General features: G+C 49.2%; 1 long non-coding RNA gene across 2 annotated transcripts in view; it reads right to left on the bottom strand.

Annotated features, from left to right (window-relative positions):
* Nucleotides 1-236: 236 nt before the first annotated feature.
* Nucleotides 237-23,009, bottom strand: part of LOC134966149 (uncharacterized) — a 108,366-nt gene continuing 85,593 nt past the window's right edge. The window contains exons 3-4 of one of the 2 annotated variants that reach the window (XR_010188591.1): nucleotides 1,709-2,406; nucleotides 237-915 (exon numbers count right to left, since the gene is read on the bottom strand). This is a non-coding gene — a long non-coding RNA (uncharacterized LOC134966149). Of the gene's footprint in view, nucleotides 2,407-23,009 lie in introns of both variants that reach the window. The other variant, XR_010188590.1, reaches the window with a different exon arrangement.

The following is a 23,009-nucleotide window of genomic DNA, read 5'->3' as shown; positions in this document are numbered from 1 at the left end:
AAAAAAGGGTGTGACTTGTAAGGTGCAGGGAACAGTGAGGAAGTCGGACAGCGGCGGCTATCAATTAACTTAATTGAATGGTTTCACAGAATGAGAAGAGAGGTGCCCCCTTCAGAGCAGAATCCTGGCAGCAGATGACTCCCTTAAGGTCGACGTGAAAGTCCAGTTCTCACTCCTCTCACTTCCTCCTCTTAATTTGATAGCATGTAAAACAGAGGGGAGAGGGAAACCACATGTGCAGTACAGTAATTTAATAACATATACACACATACAAGGGACATGGACAATAACAATACAGGGTCACAATAAATGTGCAGAATAATAACAATTTTCCAGGTGTGACAGCCACAAGAAGATATGTAGAACAATTACCAGAGAGTCCGAGAACCCAAAAGAGTTCTCAAACAAGGTCTTTAATTTCCAAAGTCCACCCCGGGCAGGAGCTGGAAGATCCTCTGGTTTTTGAAAAAGCAGACCACCATAGGCGCTGACCACAGATGGAATACGCCAATGCGTTTCAACTCCTGTTCCTGGAGTCTTTCTCAAGGCTGGATATTTGCTGCACACACACCATCCGGATTTTAAATGCTTCTGTAGCCAATCACAAACACCTTCTTAACAGGTTTCACCTGTCATTGCGTGTATACGCCGCCGGGTTCCCATAGTAACCGAAAGCTCCTCCTGCGCCCTCGGTCAAGTTGTCATAGTAACTAGCCGCACGGCCCGTCTCTCTCGGAAGCGCGTCTTTTGTTGTCTCCAAGTTCCAGTATACACTGCCATGGTTACGCTATCAACAAACCCGTTATAGACAGGCTACGAGTGTTCAGTTTTGGTCCCTTACAATTAGAAACATTCATCCAGCATATACATCTGGTGGTCCCAGTTATATGCAGTTAGCAAAGTTGTATAATGATTCTAAAATGGAAAAATACATAAAATAAAACACACAATCTAAAATACAATAGCTGATGTAAAACAAACTAAATTAAAAACCCTACATGAACCACTTCAGTTCAAAATCATTATTAAGACCCATAGGGTGTAAAGTGTTAAATTCATAAATAAACTGCATCTCACTTTTAGCTAAAAGGGTAGCTATGTCCCGGTATCTCGGCCCACATTTCACCACCTTAATGGCTCCAAATCTAACTATTCCTCCTGTAGAGCTCTTATGGTGAGTTTTAAAATGGTTCGACAGGGCATGAGACTCCAAACTTTTCTTAATATTTCTGCAGTGTTCACTTAAACGTATTTTAAGGGGTCTGGTGGTTCGGCCTATATAAAAGAGGTGACATCTACACTCAATAAAATAAATAACATTTTTGACATTACATGTAATAAAATCCCTAATTTTGACATTTTTTCCATTAATACACACGGATTCAAGTTTTTTCATCCCATCGCTTGGTACTTCTCTACAACAGATACACATACCACAGCGATGGTAACCCTGAGTTAAAACCCTACCTTCTCTTTTCTTGGGGGGTATGTAACTATTAACCAGGGAGGTCTTTAAATTAGGGGCCTTTTTATAGATAAAAGTGGGGTAATCAGGTAATGATCTCCCCAAAACAGGGTCCTTTTTGAGGATCTTCCAATTTCGTCTCACTGATTTCTCCAGGGCCTTATGTTGGGAGTTGTAACCAGTGATAAATGCCCACTCGGATCCCTCTCTCTGTACTTTAAAAAAAATTTGTTTCTGCCTCACCCGCGGCGGTTCCTGCCTCACCCGCGGCCGCGGGGGTTCCTGCCTCACCCGCGGAGGCGGGGGTTCCTGCCTCACCCGCGGGGGTTCCTGCCTCACCCGCGGGGGTTCCTGCCTCACCCGCGGCGGCTCCTGCCTCACCCGCGGCCGCGCCGGCTTCTCTGGTGGGGTTCTGGTCTCTCCACAGGGGGCTTCTGCCTTACCCGTGACAGCACTGTTTTCTCCAGTGGGGGCTACTGCCTCATCCATGGTGGGAGTACTGGCTACTCCAGTGGAAGCTCTTGCCTCATTCTCAGCTGTGGGGTCACTGGCTCTTCCACTAGGGACTTCTGCCTCTCCCACCAGCCTCTTCTTGGTGGGCACTCTCTTGGTTGTTACTGGCATTGCCCTCAGAGGTGCTATATTTTTGCCAGCTGGCTTCCAGGGTGGCCTCTTTTCATTTAGCGGCACCAGTGTCCTCTTGTCCTTCTGCTTTGGAGGCACCAGCCACTCCTTTTTCCTTTGGAGGCATCACTGGTCCCTTCCCTGCTGACCTCCAAGGTGGCTTTCTTTCTGTTGGTGGTGTTGGTGTCTTAGGAAGTGTTGGCCTCTCTATTTGTGGTTTTAGAGGCAGCAGTCTAATAATTGGCACTGCCTGCACCTTCCCTGGCGGCTTCCAGGGTGCCTTCTTTACCTTTGGTGTTGTTGTCCATGAGGAACGCCTATACAAACAAAAGATAAATATATAAAACAGTAAGATCACTATACAGATAAAAGTTGTGTGAAGTGAAAAAAAATGCTGCTGTACTGTATTTATAGAGGGGGGACATTTGTGAAAGTAGTTCAGCAAGTAACTGCTTAGAGTATGTGGCACTGTGATCAGTAACCAGACTATATTCTAGTTAAAATAATGAAAGCAAATGTATGATTGCAGTGGGCAAAAACACATGTTCTGTACAGTTATCTATGGGATAGATTTAATAAATGTTTCCAATGGTGAACATATCGAATATGGCAACTGCTCTACAAGTAGCTGTAGGACAGATGGTGTTACCCAAAGCAACCACCCATTAGTATATGTGCCAGGATTCCAGCAGGAGAAAACAGCAGAACACACACAAGGCTTACACAGGAGATGTGGGTGAGATAAATACAACTACTATCATACCCAATTCATAGATAATGTGGGGGCCCATTTATCAAACTAGTGATAAAACTTGCTGCGTATGATAAATGGTGCCACAAACACATGGGAAGCAGTTAGCATACCGCCAGCCGGGATCCCAGTGATCACTATACAGATGCCGGAATCCCGACAAGTGGTGAAATGCCGACGCTGGAATACCAGCAACACAGGCTATACTCCCTCTGTGGGTGTCCATGTAGTTATGTAGGAATGTAGTTATGTTACCGTCACTCGGGATTCCGGCGGTCAGCATGCCAACTACGGAATCCCGAATGCTAAAAAAATGCCGGCAGCTGGAATGCCGACCCACATGGACTGTTCCCACCTGTGGGTATCCATGATGCCCATAGAGTGTGAATAGAACCTGTGGCGAGAGCAGCGAGGCACCGAGCCCACAAGGGGTTTTGTTGCGCTTGTCCCCCACCGGCATTCTGATGCCGAGATCCCGGTGTCAGTATGCTGACCGCCGGGATCCCGGCAGCCAGTAATGCGTAACCAACACCCTGTGGTGGGCGCAGAGAGCCATTCTGCCCGCAAAGTGGCAAGACCACAAGAGGCTTTCTAGCGTTCGCCCTGCTGCCGTCATACTAAAAAAAGTAATTTTCATTCAGTAACCCCATCACAATTTAATTGACTCTATATTGGTTGTTTTAATTGTAGGCATTATCGTGTTAAGAATTTGTTGCCAACAAATAATATGGAAGCAGCAGGACTATACAGGAAACGCATCACCGGAAGTGACTGGATATTTATTATGCGTTCCAGAATGCGTTCCATATATGTATACATGCATTCAGTATATAGGACTAATAGTATAAGTTTCTATATAAATTGTGTTAAGAATATGACTGCAAAATCCAGACTTAATAACATGGGGAGATTACACGCTATTCACGGCCCCGAACGGAAGCGGAAATACGTCATCGCAAGTTAACAGGAAGTTAGTGATGTGTTCCAAAATGCGTTCCACGAGGAAACGACGCCGGGTGCGGACACAACGCCGGGTGCGGACACAACACTACAGACTCCAGGCATCATATAGATGAATGATCAAGGAGCCCGGAAACTATTGAAGTTTGTTTTGTCATTATGTTAAAAGATGTTTGCGGATCATTTTTGGGAGGCCGAAACCGGAAGTTGTGTAATGATCACTTCCGGTCAATGTACACATGAAATCTAATAATTTCAATAATTTACGACTATATTCTAAACAGTTTAATTATATATTGGATGATAATGGAAATAGTTCTTAAGTAATATGATAATATGTATTGTGGAAAGTTTCAATGTTTTAAAAAAATGAATTTGACCTCTAACCTGGAAGTAATTACGGAAGGGAGCTTAAAAGGAAGTCCCTCACACTCCACCCTCACTGCCTGAGGAAGGGAATACCCCGAAACGCGTTGCAGCTGGAGAGTGGAGTGTCTACCTCTATCTAATTGGGGAAAAGGTGAACCAGACGGAAGGGGAATACGGTCAAGGGAACGAGGTTCCGGAGCCAAACACCCTATAACTACATCTTAAGGCCTGATTTTCGCTACCATCTGGTAATCCTCCACCCTAAACATCACCCTTCATTTGGGTGTATTTTTTACCTATCCATTTATATACATTGTTTGTGTGTATAATTTTGTGTTTTTTATCACACGCTGAAATTTTTATGAAAAGTTTTGTTATTAAATACCCTTGTATATACCTACTACACTATATGCCATTTTGTTGTTTCCTTTGCATATGGAATCCGTTGGAAAACTTTGAGCATTTTCATGAAGTAGTAAGGGAAGTATTTTGATTCCTCTTTTATGGGAATTATATCACCTTTTTATTTTGTACAAAGGATTACGATATCTTCACATTTGGGAACCATCTAGCCCACTAGCGCACTCTGTTGCACCTACTATTTGCATGTCACAGTTTCTTATCAGGGGAAGCCCACGCTTCATCACACACTTCATTTAGTTCATCAGGTGGGGGAAAAACCACCGGTTGCTTTTTCTCCCCAAACATAATACCCTTTTTTGTGGTACCTGGGTAAATGTCAGAAATGTGCAACACATCTTTCATTGCCATAATCATATAACGGATGGCCCTATTGGAATGTACAGTAGTCTCATCGTCGTCGACACTGGAGTCAGTATCCGTGTCGACATCTGTGTCTGCCATCTGAGGTAGCGGGCGTTTTTGAGCCCCTGATGGCTTTTGAGACGCCTGGGCAGGCACGGACTGAGAAGCCGGCTGTCCCACATCTGCCATGTCGTCACTCCTTTTATGTAAGGAGTTGACACTATCACGTAATTCCTTCCACATCTCCATCCACTCAGGTGTCCACCCCGCAGGGGGTGACATCACATTTATCGGCACCTGCTCCGCCTCCACATAAGCCTCCTCATCAAACATGTCGACACAGCCGTACCGACACACCGCACACACACAGGGAATGCTCTGACTGAGGACAGGACCCCACAAAGTCCTTTGGGGAGACAGAGAGAGAGTATGCCAGCACACACCAGAGCGCTATATAATACAGGGATTCACACTACCCACAGTGATTTTTCCCTTATAGCTGCTAATATTATGCAGATTGCGCATAAATTTTATTGCCCCCCCTCTCTTTTTTACCCTATGTAGTCTGGAAACTGCAGGGGAGAGCCTGGGGAGCGTCCTTCCAGCGGAGCTGTGAGGGAAAATGGCGCCAGTGTGCTGAGGGAGATAGCCCCGCCCCTTTTTCTGCAGACTTCTCCCGCTTTTTTATATGTATATCTGGCAGGGGTATTTTACACATATATAGTCTTTATGACTATATTATGTGGTATTTGCCAGCAAGGTACTCTTATTGCAGCCCAGGGCGCCCCCCCCCAGCGCCCTGCACCTATCAGTGACCGGAGTGTGTGGTGTGCATGGGGAGCAATGGCGCACAGCTGCAGTGCTGTGCGCTACCTTGATGAAGACCGAAGTCTTCTGCCGCCGATTTCCAGGAACACCTTCTTGCTTCTGGCTCTGTAAGGGGGACGGCGGCGCGGCTCCGGGACCGGACGACCGAGGCTGGGCCTGTGTTCGATCCCTGTGGAGCTAAAGGTGTCCAGTAGCCTAGAAGCCCAAGCTAGCTGCAAGCAGGTAGGTTCACTTCTCTCCCCTTAGTCCCACGTAGCAGTGAGTCTGTTGCCAGCAGATCTCACTGAAAATAAAAAACCTAAAATATACTTTCTTTTCTAGGAGCTCAGGAGAGCCCCTAGAGTGCATCCAGCTCGGCCGGGCACAAAATTCTAACTGAGGTCTGGAGAAGGGGCATAGAGGGAGGAGCCAGTGCACACCAGGTAGTCCTAAATCTTTCTTAGTTGTGCCCAGTCTCTTGCGGAGCCCGCTATTCCCCATGGTCCTTACGGAGTTCCCAGCATCCACTAGGACGTCAGAGAAATCTCTTTCTGCGAGGTACACTAGGCTCTACAAGGATCAACATCGGGGTGTAGAGTAGGATCTTGATCCGAGGCACGAACAGGCTCAAAGCTTTTGACTGTTCCCAAGATGCTCAGCGCCGCCTTCTCTATAACCCCGCCTCCATGCACAGGGAGCTCAGTTTCGTTAACCAGCCTAATGCAGTAGCAGGTACCAGAGACGACAACTGCTCGCAGCCAAGTACACCACACACTCACCACAGGAGAGGGTGTCAGTGGCTATGCCAATACCAACCCAAAGAAGCTAAGTGCGTCAGGGTGGGCGCCTTGTGGAGCCCAGTGTACCTCGCATGTAGGAGACCTGGCGGGCCTAGGGCGCGACGCTGTTGGTGCTCACGAGTACAGTACTCACCCCGCGCCCGCCGCTGACTCTTACCTTCGGGTCAGTGGTGATCCCGGATCCCTCGCTCCCCGTCGGCGGTCTTTCCGTCTGAAAGAGCAAGGCAACTGCGCTAAGGCTCTGAAAGGGCACTGGGGGGGGGGAGGGGGAGGCAATCGGGAAGACGCTCGCTGAACTAGAAGATGGTCATCATTGGCACTTGTGGCCTCAGACTGGTTACACCCGCGTGCGAGGCACGGTGGGTGCGACCCGGACGGAAACACCCTACGAAACCGGGGCGGGGGGGGGGGGGGGGGGGAGGGGAGGGGAGTCACGTACGGTACACAAAACAGACTCGAGCAAGCTATCCTCACCGGGTATATGTTGGTCCCCTTGATGGTCCGATGTCTTGGTCTCGGCACCTGGTACGAACTTCAAAACACAACACAACAACAACAACAACAAACGGCACCTTACCTTCCCTAGGGACCTACCGGTGGAGGGCCCGTGGACAGTCACGGGTATTACACCTCGCCATGTAAATAGTATACGACGGCGCTTGATGCTAGCGCGTACGCAAGACGGTGCGGACAGTGTATGGAAAGGTGAACAGTGTACAATGATAACAAACACGGTGATACAATGGTAAACAGTGTGCTACAACTGGTGCGGCACACCCCAGGATAACAATGGTGGGCCTAGCGCCCGCTGCTGCTCAGGCCGTGGCCTGCCTGACTGTGGGGGACGATGGGGGGCCTAGCGCCCGCTGCTGCTCAGGCCGTGGCCTGCCTGACTGTGGGGTACAATGTGGGGGGCCTAGCGCCCGCTGCTGCTCAGGCCGTGGCCTGCCTGACTGTGGGGGACGATGGGGGGCCTAGCGCCTGCTGCTGCTCAGGCCGTGGCCTGCCTGACTGTGGGGGCAATGTGGGGGGCCTAGCGCCCGCTGCTGCTCAGGCCGTGGCCTGCCTGACTGTGGGGGGCAATGTGGGGGGGGGGGCTAGCGCCCGCTACTGCTCAGGCCGTGGCCTGCCTGACTGTGGGGGCAATGTGGGGGGCCTAGCGCCCGCTGATGCTCAGGCCGTGGCCTGCCTGACTGTGGGGGACGATGGGGGGCCTAGCACCCACTGCTGCTCAGGCCGTGGCCTGCCTGACTGTGGGGGGCAATGTGGGGGGGGCCTAGCGCCCGCTACTGCTCAGGCCGTGGCCTGCCTGACTGTGGGGGCAATGTGGGGGGCCTAGCGCCCGCTGATGCTCAGGCCGTGGCCTGCCTGACTGTGGGGGACGATGGGGGGCCTAGCGCCCACTGCTGCTCAGGCCGTGGCCTGCCTGACTGTGGGGGCAATGTGGGGGGGGGCTAGCGCCCGCTGCTGCTCAGGCCGTGGCCTGCCTGACTGTGGGGGCAATGTGGGCCTCGGCCTAACGCCGGCGTTGGTGGTGCGGTGGGAGCAGACCTGGCGATGGTACCTGCGGGAGAAGAGGGCCTCACTGAGGGCTTACCTGCTCCACCGACGTCCGGACATCCGATCCCGAATCTGCCGCAGGGCCTCCTCCGCTGACCGCGCCGACGTCCTCTGTCCGCTCGCCGTCCGAACACACCTCCCTTTTCCCGCCGCGTGCGGGCGTTTAAAAACCCCGCCGCGCGGCTCTCTGGGATGGGTGACGCGGCAGGTCCTCATTGGCCCGCCGCGTCGCCCAGTGATGATGCGCCACAACACGTGGGCGTGCCTTCTGCTGCGGCGGGCGGCAGCGGGGGGAAAGGCCCCGGACCGGCAGTGGGGGGTGGACTGGGTCGCGCCAGCACTCCCACACGCAGAAAGAGACTTAACAACGGTAAGTTCTTACCATAAATCTTGTTTTCTGCTGCGGTGTACAATGGGCTCCACAAGGGTTAACATCAGGATGTCCTAAAGCAGTTCCTTAAGGGAGGGGACGCACTGTAGCGGGCACAAGAACCCGGCGCCCAAAGGAAGCATGCTGGAAAACGGCGGTATCAAAGGCATAGAACCTTATAAACGTGTTCCCAGAGGACCACGTAGCCGCCTTGCACAACTGTTCAAGGGTCGCACCACGGTGGGCCGCCCAAGAAGGTCCAACAGACAGAGTAGAATGGGCCTTGAAGGTAGCAGGAGCTGGACGACCAGCCTGTACATAAGCATGTGCAATCACCATACTAATCCATCTGGCCAGAGTCTGCTTGGAAGCAGACCAGCCACGTTTGTGAAAACCAAACAAAACAAACAGAGAATCAGATTTCTGAACAGAGAAAGTTCTCTTCACATAGATACGGAGAGCCCGTACCACATCCAAAGACCGTTCTTTGGGAAACAACTCAGAAGAATTAAAGGCCGGAACCACAATCTTCTGGTTAAGGTGGAAGGAAGACACCACCTTAGGTAAATAACCCGGTCGTGGTCTAAGAACCGCCCGGTCACGGTGAAAAATCGAATAGGGGGACTTGCAGGATAAGGCACCCAAGTCCGATACCCTTCTAGCTGAAGCAATAGCCAGCAAGAATAGGACCTTAAGGGAAAGCCACTTAAGATCAGCAGAGGCAAGAGGCTCAAAAGTAGACACCTGCAAGGCCTCCAAAACCACGACAAGTCCCAAGGGGCCACAAGAGGCACATAAGGAGGCTGAATCCGCAACACACCCTGAGTGAATGTATGGACATCAGGTAGGGTAGCAATCTTTCGCTGAAACCAAACTGACAAGGCAGAAATATGAACCTTGAGGGAGGCAAGACGCAAGCCTAAGTCTAGGCCCTGTTGTAGAAACGACAATAATTTGGCCGTACTAAACTTGAAAACGCCATGATTATGAGATGCACACCAAGTATAGTAAGCATTCCAGACCCTATGGTATATCTGAGTAGAAGCCGGCTTATGGGCCTTCAACATAGTTTGAACGACCGCCTCAGAAAAACCCTTGGCCCTCAGGACGGAAGCTTCAAGAGCCATGCCGTCAAAGCCAGACGGGCCAAATCCTGGTAAACACAAGGCCCCTGAACGAGGAGGTCTGGTCGTTGTAAAGTAGAAGAGGACGATCCAACGAGATACCCAGGAGATCGGAGAACCAGTGCCGTCTGGGCCACGCTGGAGCGACCAAAAGCAGGTTACTTCCTTCTTGCTTGAACTTCCGTATTACTCTGGGCAGAAGTGACACCGGAGGGAATACATACGGCAGCCGAAAGTTCCATGGGATTGACAGTGCATCCACGAACGCTGTGTGAGGATCCCTTGTCCTTGCTCCGAAGACCGGAACCTTGTGATTGTGTCGAGACGCCATCAGGTACACATCTAGGAGGCCCCACTTGTCCACGAGAAGTAGAAACATCTCTGGATGTAGGCTCCATTCACCGGCGTGCACGTCCTGACGACTGAGATAGTCCGCCTCTCAGTTCAGAATGGGCGGAATGAACACTGCTGATATGGCCGGCAGATGGCGTTCTGCCCACTGAAGAATCCTTGATACTTCCCTCATTGCCATGCGGCTTCGAGTGCCGCCCTGGTGATTTATGTACGCCACTGTGGTAGCATTGTCCGATTGCACCTGAACAGGTCTGTTCTGTATGAGATGCTAGGTCATTGTCAATGCATTGAACACTGCCCGCAGTTCCAGAATATTTATCGGGAGTAGAGACTCCTCCTTGGTCCACCGACCCTGAAGAGAGTGTTGTTCCAACATCGAGCCCCAACCTCTCAGACTGGCATCCGTTGTCAGGAGGACCCAGTCGGATATCCAGAATGGACGGCCCCTGTTCAATTGATGGTCCTGCAGCCACCAGCTCAGTGACAGGCGGACCTCTGGGTCAATGAGATCATGTGAGATCTTATCCGGTGAGGCAGGCCATCCCACTTGGTCAGAACTAACTTCTGTAGAGGGCAAGAGTGGAACTGAGCATACTCCACCATGTCAAAAACCGACACAATGAGACCTAGCACTTGCATTGCCGAATGTATCGACACTTGCGGACGAGATAGGAAGCATCGAATCCTGTCCTGAAGCTTCAGGACTTTCTCCTGAGACAGGTGCAACCGTTGGTTGTGAGTGTCCAATAACGCTTCCAGGTGTAACATGCTCCGAGCAGGAACTAGGGAGGATTTCTTCCAGTTGATCAGCCACCTGTGGGCTGTCATGCACTGGACCGTCAGATCGAGATGACACAGGAGAAGATCTGGGGAATTTGCCAGGATCAACAAATCGCCCAAGTACGGTAGGATCCTGACCCCTTGACCACGGAGTGTAGCCGTCATTACAGCCATTACTTTGGTGAAAACTCGGGGAGCCGTTGTCAAACCAACGGGTAACGCCCGAAATTGGTAATGAAGGTTGCCCACCGCAAACCGCAGGTACTGTTGATGAGACACCGCAATAGGAATATGCGGGTAGGCATCCTGTATGTCCAGGGAGACCATATAGTCCCCAGGTTCCAAGGCCAGAACAATAGAGCGCAGAGTTTCCATACGAAACTTGGAGATCCGCACATGCTTGTTCAGGGACTTCAAATTAAGAATGGGCCGCGAAGACCCGTTCGGCTTCGGGACTAGAAACACCTGTACTACCACTCCTGTGGTCAGGAGGGAATGTACTGCCGAGTGCAACGTGTTTGCTTTTGCCATATCTAGAGGCACATCTGTCAGGCAAAACCACTGCGGGGGACGATTATTGAAGGGTATGGCATAACCTTGAACGACGACTTCCCTTGCCCAGGTATCTGAAGTGGTCTTCAACCATTTCTGGGCAAAACCTAGAAGTCGGCCCCCCACCTTGGGATCCCCCAGAGGGAAGCCCGCCCCATCATGCAGCAGGCTTGTCTGTTTTAGAAGCTGGCTGACGGGCGGCCCAGGCACGCTTCGGTCTGGGCTTGGCAGGCCTAGAAGCACAAGCTTGCTTTGGGTACGCCTGACCTTTTGCTTTACCTGAAGGATGAAAGGGCTGAGGGAAAGTACTTTTAGCCTTCTACGTTGAAGGAGCCGTACTAGGTAGGCAAGCTGTTTTAGCAGTAGCCAGATAAGCCAAAATCTTATTGAGGTCTTGTAAGGAAGCACCTCCAGGGTTTTCTTTGAATCCATATCCACCGACCAGGATCTCAACCAAAGGATACGTCTGGCTAAGACGGACGTAGTAGCAGCCTTGGCCGCGAGCACCCCGGCATCGGAGGCCGCCTCCTTAAGGTATAGAGAAGCCGTGGCGATATACGAGAGACATTGTCGAGCATGCTCGGATGCAGTTCCGCCTCAAGTTCCTGAGCACATGCCTCAACAGCTTCAGCAGCCCAAGTCGCTGCAATTGTTGGCCTATGCACAGCCCCCGTTAGGGTATAAATCGCTTTTAAACAGCCCTCCACACGTCGACCCGTCTGTTCCTTCAGAGAGGTGACGGTAGTTACTGGCAGAGCAGAGGGAACAACCATACGCGCCACATAAGAAGCTACAGGCGGAGGGGTTTCCCAATTCTTACATACCTCCGAAGAGAGAGGATAGCGAGTCTCTTATTTGGTATAAATTTAGACCCTTGATTTCTCCAGGATTCCTAGTGTATGTCAGCCAGGTGATCAGAATGGGGTAAAACTTGTTTAACCCCCTTCTTACGCTTAAACCTATCCGGTTTCTTGGAGACAGACTCAGGCTCAGGATGATCAGTCACCTGAAGAATGAGTCTGATCGCCTCAATCAAACTCAGGACATCCACTAATGATTTTCCTTCCCCATCAGAAACATCTGTGTCAGTGTCTGTGGGATCAGTATAAGCACCGTCCTCGTCAGAGGATGTGTCTAGAATAGCTGTGGATTGGGAGGAGGTAATGGCCCATTTAGAAGATGACTTGGTCTTAGGCGGACGAGAGTGACCCTTAGATTTAGTCATAGATCGGTTCAAATACTGTAACTGAGTAGAAAGCTGATCCGCCCATGGCGGGTTCACAGCAGGGACCATAAACTGTTGCAGTGGCACAGGTAGTCCCACAGGGGGCGTTAATTTAGTCACAAGCGTGTTTAATAATGTGGAAAATGTAGCCCAAGGTGGGCCTTGTGAAGCCTCAGGTGTTACCGACCCACTGGGGGCCAAGGAACTCCCTGAACCTGAACTCTCAGCTGCCACTATATCCTCCATGATGTCCGCAGCCTCACTACCACGCAGTGTGGAAGAAGCCGCAGTGTTGTTGCCACGTGTAGCAGACATAACTATGTGCACAATATTGGGCAACCAGGTACAAAGTGTAGCAGCACTATACCGATCAAGAACTCTCAGAAAGCGTGCCTATGAAAGCACAGACCGGGAGTTCAAGATATATAGATTAAATGGTGACTATAAATCACAAGGAAAACCTTGTATACCTTGTGATACACACCTATATTAAACAGAAAGAAAAACCTGAAAACACTTGGCCCCCTCAGGTATAGTAATATAGGAATAGCCCACTGAGTGAAATACCCTGTAATTAAGGTAACCACGCAGCAGCTACATGCACACACATGTATATAGGTCACAAACGTGCCATGCAGAAATTATGTACCATAAACTGCACTGGACTAGCTATACAAAGTAATACTCGGTATGGCTATATGTGATAACAGTAGATAAAACAATGCACAGTATGTATATCACAGGGTGTTTTTACCACACAAGCCTGAATGTATGCACTCTTTCTTAACTAACACTGTCCCGGTGACAGGTAGAATACTTAAGTGTCCTGTAAGAAGCACAGCACTGGCAATCAGGCGATTCTACAGAGGAGGATTTGCCCCAGCAGTCCTAGAAACAGCTCAGCTCAATCTGTGATGGCTGCTGGTCATGAGTGAGGGAGAGATATGCAGCTCCAAGGCAGGAACATTGCAGAAATGGCGCCCTGGGGCTGGGGGGAGGGGCCTCAGGTCCGGCCTGCTCCCCCTGCTGGCATTCCCACCGGGCACTGCAGGCAGTACAAAAATGGGGTTAATATAGGAGAAAACCCCCCAGACCTGTGCCCCTTAACTGTCCCTGGAGGCTAGTGGAGCGGCTGCCCAGTAATCAGTGTCCACACCAGCACGGGCCGCCCCCTACGGCCACGCTGGATCGCGGTAAAGTGCTGGCACAGAAGCCCCTTACCTCCCCTTCGTCAGCGGCCTCGCGATCCGGGAGGACGGTGTGTGTGTGACTGACCTTTGGAAGAAACCGGAGCCTCCGCTGCAGTGACCCGGCAACCAGGGTGCGGGAGTATACAGCGCTGCTGGGGGTGATGGAGCTGCAGCACTGTATACTGTATTAGACCTAGCCTGCTGCAGCCCTTGTAGATTCTTATAAAAGATTTCTTCTTTTCTGTCAAATGTAAGCTAAGAATTGGCTGCTTGAGGCTGCCTCCTGTTAAGTGACCTGCTACTGCAGGCACCAACTACAAACTGAGCTCCCTGTGCATGGAGGCGGGGTTATAGAGGAGGCGGCGCTAAGCATCTTGGGAACAGTCAAAAGCTTTGAGCCTGTTGGTGCCTCGGATCAAGATCCTACTCTACACCCCAATGTTAATCCTTGTGGAGCCCAGTGTACCCCGCAGCAGAAAAAAGGGATTATAAAATAAAGGGCTTAATAAACTGTAATACTACATATGTAGTTTATATGCTTGTTTGTGCCTGTGGAAAAAAATAAATCGGTAAAACGAAGTTACACATTCTTGAACACTATCGAAATATTAAAAATAAACTAACTAATCACAGTGTACCCTGGCATTTTAAAACATGCCAGAATGGAAATCCAAATTTAATGAGGTTTGTTGGATTAGAACATGTAACACTGAACTATCGTGGAGGTGATAGATTAAAGTTTCTGGCTAAACGTGAGACATATTGGATTCTTATGCTTGATACCTTATACCCCGCTGGTTTAAACGAGGGATTTGAGATTACGCCATTTATTAATTCGTTTGTAGCGTTCCTTTAATAACCGCATTATTAGGGATAATTAAATTAACCTAAGAGTGATTCTAGAGAAACTGGGTAAAAGTTTTAGTTTTTTTAAATATGTTCTTTTAACGAACTGATTATGTTTTTATGAGGTGTTATTATGTATAATTTGTGTTTTAATTAGTCACTAAAATGTGTCTGATGTTAATATGTTAAAAATCGCTGTATTTTGAATAATGTCAGATGTGCTCCTTGATTTGATCAGCTGAGTACAAAAGGAGAGACTGAGCTACGCTAGGCCAGCCCTCTGACGAAGTCCTTGATGACGAAACGCATAGGGACATGGCCTAGCACGAGGACTGTTGCAAGGTGGGGAGCTACTGCGAGGTGGTGAGATGCAGTGAAGCCCTGTTTTATTAATTTAATAAACGCTATACATACGGTGGTTGATACCGCCTGCTTCGGTATGTTTTTCTGACATGTGTGTGTGAAATGCTGGTTTAATAAAAAATCTAAAAACGGATTCATGCACTATGGAGCACCCTTTTCTTTGCTTTTAGATATAATAGGATTTTAATTACCTACCGGTAAATCCTTTTCTCGTAGTCCGTAGAGGATGCTGGAGTCCACATTAGTGCCATGGGGTATAGACGGGTCCACTAGGAGCCACTTGCACTTTAAGAGTTTAATAGTGTGGGCTGGCTCTCCCTCTATGCCCCTCCTACCAGACTCAGTCTAGAAACTGTGCCGGAGGAGACGGACAACTTTGAGAGAAGGCTATTACAAAGATAGTGGCGAGATTCACACCAGCTCACACAAACAAGGCAAACCAAGCTAACTAGCCTGAAAACTCAGCAACAGCTGAACCTCATTACTGAACCAAGTAATAACCAAGCAGTACTTAACAAAACAGTACTGAATCAAGAAACCGCCGCAGGATAATGAGGCGCCATCCTCTACGGACTACGAGAAAAGGATTTACCGGTAGGTAATTAAAATCCTATATTCTCTTACGTCCTAGATGATGCTGGGGTCCACATTAGTACCATGGGGATGTACCAAAGCTCCCAGAACGGGAGGAAGAGCGCGGAGGCTCCTGCAGAACTGATTGACCAAACTTAAGGTCCTCAGAGGCCACGGTATTGAACTTGTAGAACTTAGCAAACGTGTTCGACCCAGACCAAGTAGCCGCTCGGCAAAGCCGTAAAGCTGAGACACTCTGGGCAGCCGCCCAGGAAGAACCCATCTTACGAGTAGAGTGGGCCTTAACAGATGTAGGACACGGCAATCCTGCCGTAGAATACGCATGCTGGATAGTGAACCTGATCCAGCAAGAGATGTCTGCTTAGAAGCAGGACACCCAATCTTCTTGAGATTGTATACAGGACAAACAGAGAGTCCGATTTTCTGTGACAAGCAGTCTTCTTCACATAGATTTTAAGCGCCCTTACAACATCCAAGGACTTTGATGGAATTGAGGAGTCAGTAGCAACTGGCACCACAATAGGTTGGTTGATATGAAAAGCCGACACAACCTTCGGAAGGAACTGTTGACGCGTCCTGAGCTCAGCTCTATCTTCATGGAAGATCAAGTAGGGGCTTTTACAAGACAATGCCCCCAATTCCGACACACGTCGAGCAGAAGCTAAGGCCAACAAAGTGACAGGCTTCCATGTGAGAAACTTGATTTCAACCTCCTGTAGAGGCTCGAACCAATCCGATTGGAGGAACTGTAACACCACGTTAAGATCCCAGGGTGCCGTAGGCGGCACAAAGGGAGGCTGGATGTGCAAAACCCCTTTCATAAAAATCACAACCTCAGGGAGGGAAGCTAGCTGTTTCTGGAAGAAAATGGATAAGGCCGAAACCTGGACCTTTACGGATTCCAACCTCAGGCCCATATCCACACCAGCTTGCAGGAAGAGGAGAAACCGTCCAAGTTGAAACTCCACCGTAGGAAACTTCTTGGATTCACACCAAGACACATACTTTTTCCAAATGCGATTGTAATGTTTAGACGTTACTCCTTTCCTAGACTGTATCAGGGTAGGAATGACTTTGTTCGGAATGCCCTTTCCGAGCTAATATCTGGCGTTCAACCTCCATGCCGTCAAACGTAGCCGCGGTAAGTCTTGATAAGCAAACGGTCCCTGTTGTAACAGGTCCTCCCGAAGATGCAGAGGCCTCAGATCTTCCAGCAGTAGATCCAGAAGATCTGCGTACCAAGCCCTTCTTGGCCAGTCTGGAGCAATGAGGATTGCCTGAACTCTTGTTCTCCTTATGAGCTTCAGAACCTTTGGGATGAGTGGAAGCGGAGAAAACACGTACACCGATTGGAACACCCATGGAGACACCAGAGCGTCCACCGCCACTGCTTGCGGGTCCCTCGACCTGGAACAATACCTCCGAAGCTTCTCTGTGAGGCTATCATGTCGATTTGAGGAACCCCCCAATTTATTGTCACCTCCGTGAACACCTCTGGATGGAGGCCCCATTCCCCTGGATGGAGATCGTGTCTGCGGAGGAAATCCGCTTCCCAGTTGTCTACGCCCCGGAATGAAGATTGCTGACAGCGCCAACACGTGTTTTTCTGCCCAGAGGATGATTCTTGTTACCTTTGACATTGCAGCTCTGCTCTTCGTTCCGCCCTGTCGGTTTATGTAGACCACCGTCGTTACATTGTCCGAATGCACTTGAATGGCTCGATCTCGCAGAAGATCTCCCACTTGAAGAAGACCGTTGTACACGGCTCTTAGTTCCAGAATGTTTAATGGAAGACCGGATTCCAGGTTTGACCACCTTCCTTGGAAGGTTTTCCCTTGAGTGACTGCACCCCATCCCCGGAGACTTGCATCCGTGGTTAGAAGGATCAAGTCCTGAATCCCGAACTTGTGGCCCTCCAGAAGATGAGATATCTGCAGCCACCAGAGTAGTGAAAACCTTGCTTTCGGCAACAGACGAATCCTCAGGTGCAAATGTAGATGAGACCCCGACCACTTGTCCAGGAGATCCAGTTGGAAGAATAGAGCATGAAATCTTCCATACTGTAGAGCCTCGTAGGAGGCAACCATCTTCCCCAGAAGGTGAATGCACTGATGAACTGATACCCGGGCTGGCTTCAGGACATCCCGAACCATTGTTAGAATCACCAACGCTTTCTCCTCTGGCAGAAACACCCTCTGCACTTCTGTGTTGAGGATCATCCCTAGGAAAGACAATCTCCTTGTCGGCTCCAAATGTGACTTTGGAAGTTTCAGGATCCAACCATGTTCCCTGAGCAGACGAGTCGTGAAAGCAATCAAGAGAACAATGGACTGCTACAACTTCTCCCTGGTCGATGCCTTTATCAGCAGATCACCAGATATGGAATTATGTTCACGGAGGAGAACCATCATCTCTGCCATCACCTTGGTGAACACCTTCGGTGCTGTGGAGAGGCTGAATGGCAGTGCCTGAAATTGATAGTGACTGTCTAACAATGCAAATCTGAGATAGGCCTGGTGCGGCGGCCAAATCGGAATGTGGAGGTACGCATCCTTGATATCCAGGGATACCAGAAATTCCCTCTCCTCCAGACCTGAGATAACGGCTCTCAGAGACTCCATTTTGAATTTGAACACCCTCAGATAAGGGTTTGGTGATTTCAAGTTCAAAATTGGTCTGACCGAACCATCCAGTTTTGGTACCACGAAAAGGTTCGAATAGAAACCCATGTGTTGCATATGAGGTGGAACTGGAACAATGACCTCTGACTTTTCCAATTTTTGGATTGCCTCCTGAAGGATAGCTCTGTCTGTCACCAAAGCCGGCAAGCCTGACTTGAAGAACCGGTGATGCAGGAGTTCTTGAACTCCAGTCTGTACCCCTGAGACACAATATCCTGTACCCAGGGATCCAGGCCGGACTACACCCAGACATGGCTGAAACATCTTAGCCTCGCACCCACCAGCCCGTCCTCGTTTTGAGGAACCAGAAGCAGGTTTCTTGTCCTGGGAGCCTGCGGGAGCAGGCTTTTTGGGTTTTGCACTACCACCTCTAAAGAAGGTGGTAGGAGGCTTGGACTTTTTTGTATTAGCAGTCCGAAGGAAAAAAATTGTGTCTTCGTAGAAGCGTAGCTGAGGGAAGAAAAGGTGACTTACCCGCGGTTGCCGTGGAAATCCACGCATTCAATGCTTCCCCAAATAGAGCCTGACCAGTGTAGGGTAGGTTCTCCACACTTCTCTTGGATTTCGCGTCTGCAGACCATTGGCGTAACCAGAGTCCCCTGCTGAGACAGACATAAAGGATATCCTTGCAGTCAGCATACCCAGGTCCTTCATGGATTCCACCATGAACCCTGCAGAATCCTGTATGTTAAGTAAAAACAGTTCAATGTCACTTTTGTCCATTGTATCTAAGTCCTCTAGTAATGTGCCTGACAACTTTATTATAGCTTTAGAAATCCATGCGCAGGCAATAGTATTCCTTAATGCCACCTAGTGTCAATCTTACGATCAGCCGGTTCTTTTAAGGCGGTAGATCCAGGGACAGGTGAAACCACCTTCTTTGACAGTCTGGAAACAGATGCGTCAACTATGGGTGGGTTTTCACATTTTTTTCGATCCTTCTCAGGGAAGGGAAAGGCAATTAAAACCCTTTTAGGGATCTGGAATTTTTTCTCCCGGTTCTCCTAGAATTTTACAAATAAAGCGCTTAATTATTTAGACGCAGGAAAGGTTAGCGAGGCTTTCTTATTATCCGTGAAGTAAGCCCCCTCAACCTGCTCAGGTGTTGTGTCAGAAATGTTTAACACATCTCTAATAGCCTCAATCATGAGCTGCACCCCCTTAGCCAGGGATGCCGCCCTCCTCAGCGTCAGCCATGTCAGAGTCGGTATCCGTGTCATCTTGCATAATCTGGGCAAGTGCACGTTTTTGTGGGTATATGCTAGGGGATTTTGAAGGAGTAGGGACAGAACCTAACCAAACTGCCATAGACTTCTTTAATACCTGAGTTTCAGTGTCAGTATGAGCTACCCTAGTAGAGATTTGAGAGATTATTCCCTTAATAGAGGTCACCACTCAGGTTCAGTAATAGGGATCTGAGACAAAACATTACATCCTGTATACATGGAATGGATTCCTCCTGAGAGGAAATGTCCTCTGCAGCATAAGACGCAGAGTCCCTAGACATGGCTATGTGAGAAACAAACACCCACACACACACACAGGAAAATGTCAGACACAGTTTACCCCCAAGTATGCCACAGAGAAACACAGAGCTTGGAGCCAGCCCACACACAGCGCTTCCAAAGGTAGATATATACAACTACCTGGCGCTGACTATGTGCCTTAATAGACTACACAGTCATTTTACTGTTAGGGGGTGGCGGCAGTGCTGTGGGAGTGAGCGGTCGCCTCGGGTGGCTAACGATCATCACCCTCAGGAGCTCAGTGTCCTATCAGCGGAGATAGTGGCCATTAACCTCTCAGGGTTGGACACTACTCCCCCCCTAAGTCCCACGAAGCAGGGAGCAGGGAGGCTGTTGCCAGCAGCCTCCCTGTGCCTAACTCTAATAAAAATAACAAAACTAGAAAAACTCCTATGGAGCTCCCCTAGCTGTGACCGGCTCCTCCGGGCACATTTTCTAAATGGAGGGGCATAGAGGAAGGAGCCAGCCCACACTATTAAACTCGTAAAGTGCCAGTGGCTCCTAGTGGACCCGTCTATACCCCATGGTACTAATGTAGACCCCAGCATCCTCTAGGACGCAAGAGAAATATATATATATGATCTCGTTTCTGGTTATGTTATAAGACCGTGAGTGCAGCCTACTTCCGTGTACTACATGACTGCATTGTCTTGGAAGGCACCCGGCGAGCTGACATCTTTATTATATTGGAGTGCCGAATATCTTCTTTTTCTATATATTTTATTTTGTGGAAGAAGAGGTACTTTGCCACCTGTAAGCTACACACAGGGTCCTGGTGGTGGATGGGAAGTGTGGGTGGACCAGGTTCCCATCCATTTGGCCCAGACCAGGTCTTATAGGCTTCTTAGCCCAAGAAGCTGCTTCATCAGCGAGCACCTGGCTGCTGGCTTTAAATCAGATTCTCTCCCATGATTCTGGGCTCCTGAAGGCAGTTAGTGTCCAGGTGATAGGCCTGCTAGGGACAGTGGGATCCGGAGGGCTGGGCCACTAGTGTCAGGATGCCGGGACCTGAAGGGTTCATTATTTAGTAAGAGTGAGTGAGGCAGGGCCTAACCTCCCTGGTAGTTTATACTGAAGACAGTGATCTTTGTTTATGCATATCTCTGTATTTGAGCTACCCGAATAAAAGGTGTTTATTGTTTTTGCACAAGCCTGGAGTCGGTTGCTGGTGGAATTTTTGTAGCAGAGCACATTCTAGCAAGTCTCCTGTTACAATATATATATATATATATATATATATATATATATATATATCCTCATAGAACAAACAGCGGCACTCAGGAGTCTCTTTAAAGATGATAAAGTGCAAAGATTTAATCCATATTAAACATCAGGTCACCTGATGTTTAATATGGATTAAATCTTTGCACTTTATCATCTTTAAAGAGACTCCTGAGTGCCGCTGTTTGTTCTATGAGGATATGTGTATGCTTCCAGAAGGCACCGGAGCAGTATTACCCACTCTAGGGAGAGTGCCAGTTCTATAAGACGGTATATATATATATATATATATATATACACACACACACACACACACACACACACACACACATACATACATACATACATACATACATATATATATATTATTATTTTTTTTTTCTTAATTATGTTTTCATTATTACTTCTATTGTCTGAGACCATGAGTACCGTCATACTACGATATACAGTGGGTGTGTGTGTGTATATATATATATTTCTCTGACGTCCTAGTGGATGCTGGGGACTCCGTCAGGACCATGGGGAATAGCGGCTCCGCAGGAGACAGGGCACAAAAGTAAAAGCTTTAGGATCAGGTGGTGTGCACTGGCTCCTCCCCCCATGACCCTCCTCCAAGCCTCGGTTAGATTTTTGTGCCCGGCCGAGAAGGGTGCAATCTAGGTGGCTCTCCTAAAGAGCTGCTTAGAGTAAAAGTTTTGTTAGGTTTTTTATTTTCAGTGAGTCCTGCTGGCAACAGGCTCACTGCATCGAGGGACTTAGGGGAGAGAAGTGAACCCACCTGCGTGCAGGATGGATTGGCTTCTTAGGCTACTGGACACCATTAGCTCCAGAGGGAGTCGAAACACAGGTCTCACCCTGGGGTTCGTCCCGGAGCCGCGCCGCCGACCCCCTTGCAGATGCCGAAAAGTGAAGAGGTCCAGAAACCGGCGGCAGAAGACTTTTCAGTCTTCATAAGGTAGCGCACAGCACTGCAGCTGTGCGCCATTGTTGTCAGCACACTTCATAGCAGCGGTCACTGAGGGTGCAGGGCGCTGGGGGGGGGCGCCCTGGGCAGCAATGATAGTACCTTATTCTGGCTAAAAATACATCACATATAGCCCCTGGGGGCTATATGGATGTATTTAACCCCTGCCAGGTCTCAGAAAAACGGGAGAAGAAGCCCGCCGAAAAGGGGGCGGGGCCTATTCTCCTCAGCACACAGCGCCATTTTCCCTCACAGAAATGCTGGTGGGAAGGCTCCCAGGCTCTCCCCTGCACTGCACTACAGAAACAGGGTTAAAACAGAGAGGGGGGGCACTTATTTGGCGATATGACTATATATATTAAAATGCTATAAGGGAAAAACACTTATATAAAGGTTGTCCCTGTATAATTATAGCGTTTTTGGTGTGTGCTGGCAAACTCTCCCTCTGTCTCCCCAAAGGGCTAGTGGGGTCCTGTCCTCTATCAGAGCATTCCCTGTGTGTGTGCTGTGTGTCGGTACGTGTGTGTCGACATGTATGAGGACGATGTTGGTGAGGAGGCGGAGCAATTGCCTGTAATGGTGATGTCACTCTCTAGGGAGTCGACACCGGAATGGATGGCTTATTTAAGGAATTACGTGATAATGTCAACACGCTGCAAGGTCGGTTGACGACATGAGACGGCCGGCAAACCAATTAGTACCTGTCCAGGCGTCTCAAACACCGTCAGGGGCGTTAAAACGTCCTTTTACCTCAGTCGGTCGACACAGACACAGACACTGACTCCAGTGTCGACGGTGAAGAAACAAACGTATTTTCCTTTAGGGCCACACGTTACTTGTTAAGGGCAATGAAGGAGGTGTTACATATTTCTGATACTACAAGTACCACAAAAAAGGGTATTATGTGGAGTGTGAAAAAACTACCTGTAGTTTTTCCTGAATCAGATAAATTAAATGAAGTGTGTGATGATGCGTGGGTTTCCCCCGATAGAAAATTATTGGCAGTATACCCTTTCCCGCCAGAAGTTAGGGCGCGTTGGGAAACACCCCTTAGGGTGGATAAGGCGCTCACACGCTTATCAAAACAAGTGGCGGTACCGTCTCCAGATAGGGCCGCC

The sequence above is a fragment of the Pseudophryne corroboree genome, chromosome 10 (assembly GCF_028390025.1).
Source record: "Pseudophryne corroboree isolate aPseCor3 chromosome 10, aPseCor3.hap2, whole genome shotgun sequence".
NCBI lineage: Eukaryota > Metazoa > Chordata > Amphibia > Anura > Myobatrachidae > Pseudophryne > Pseudophryne corroboree.
The sequence above is the reverse complement of the archived record's forward strand: the minus strand, read 5'-3'. Positions and strand labels throughout refer to the sequence as shown.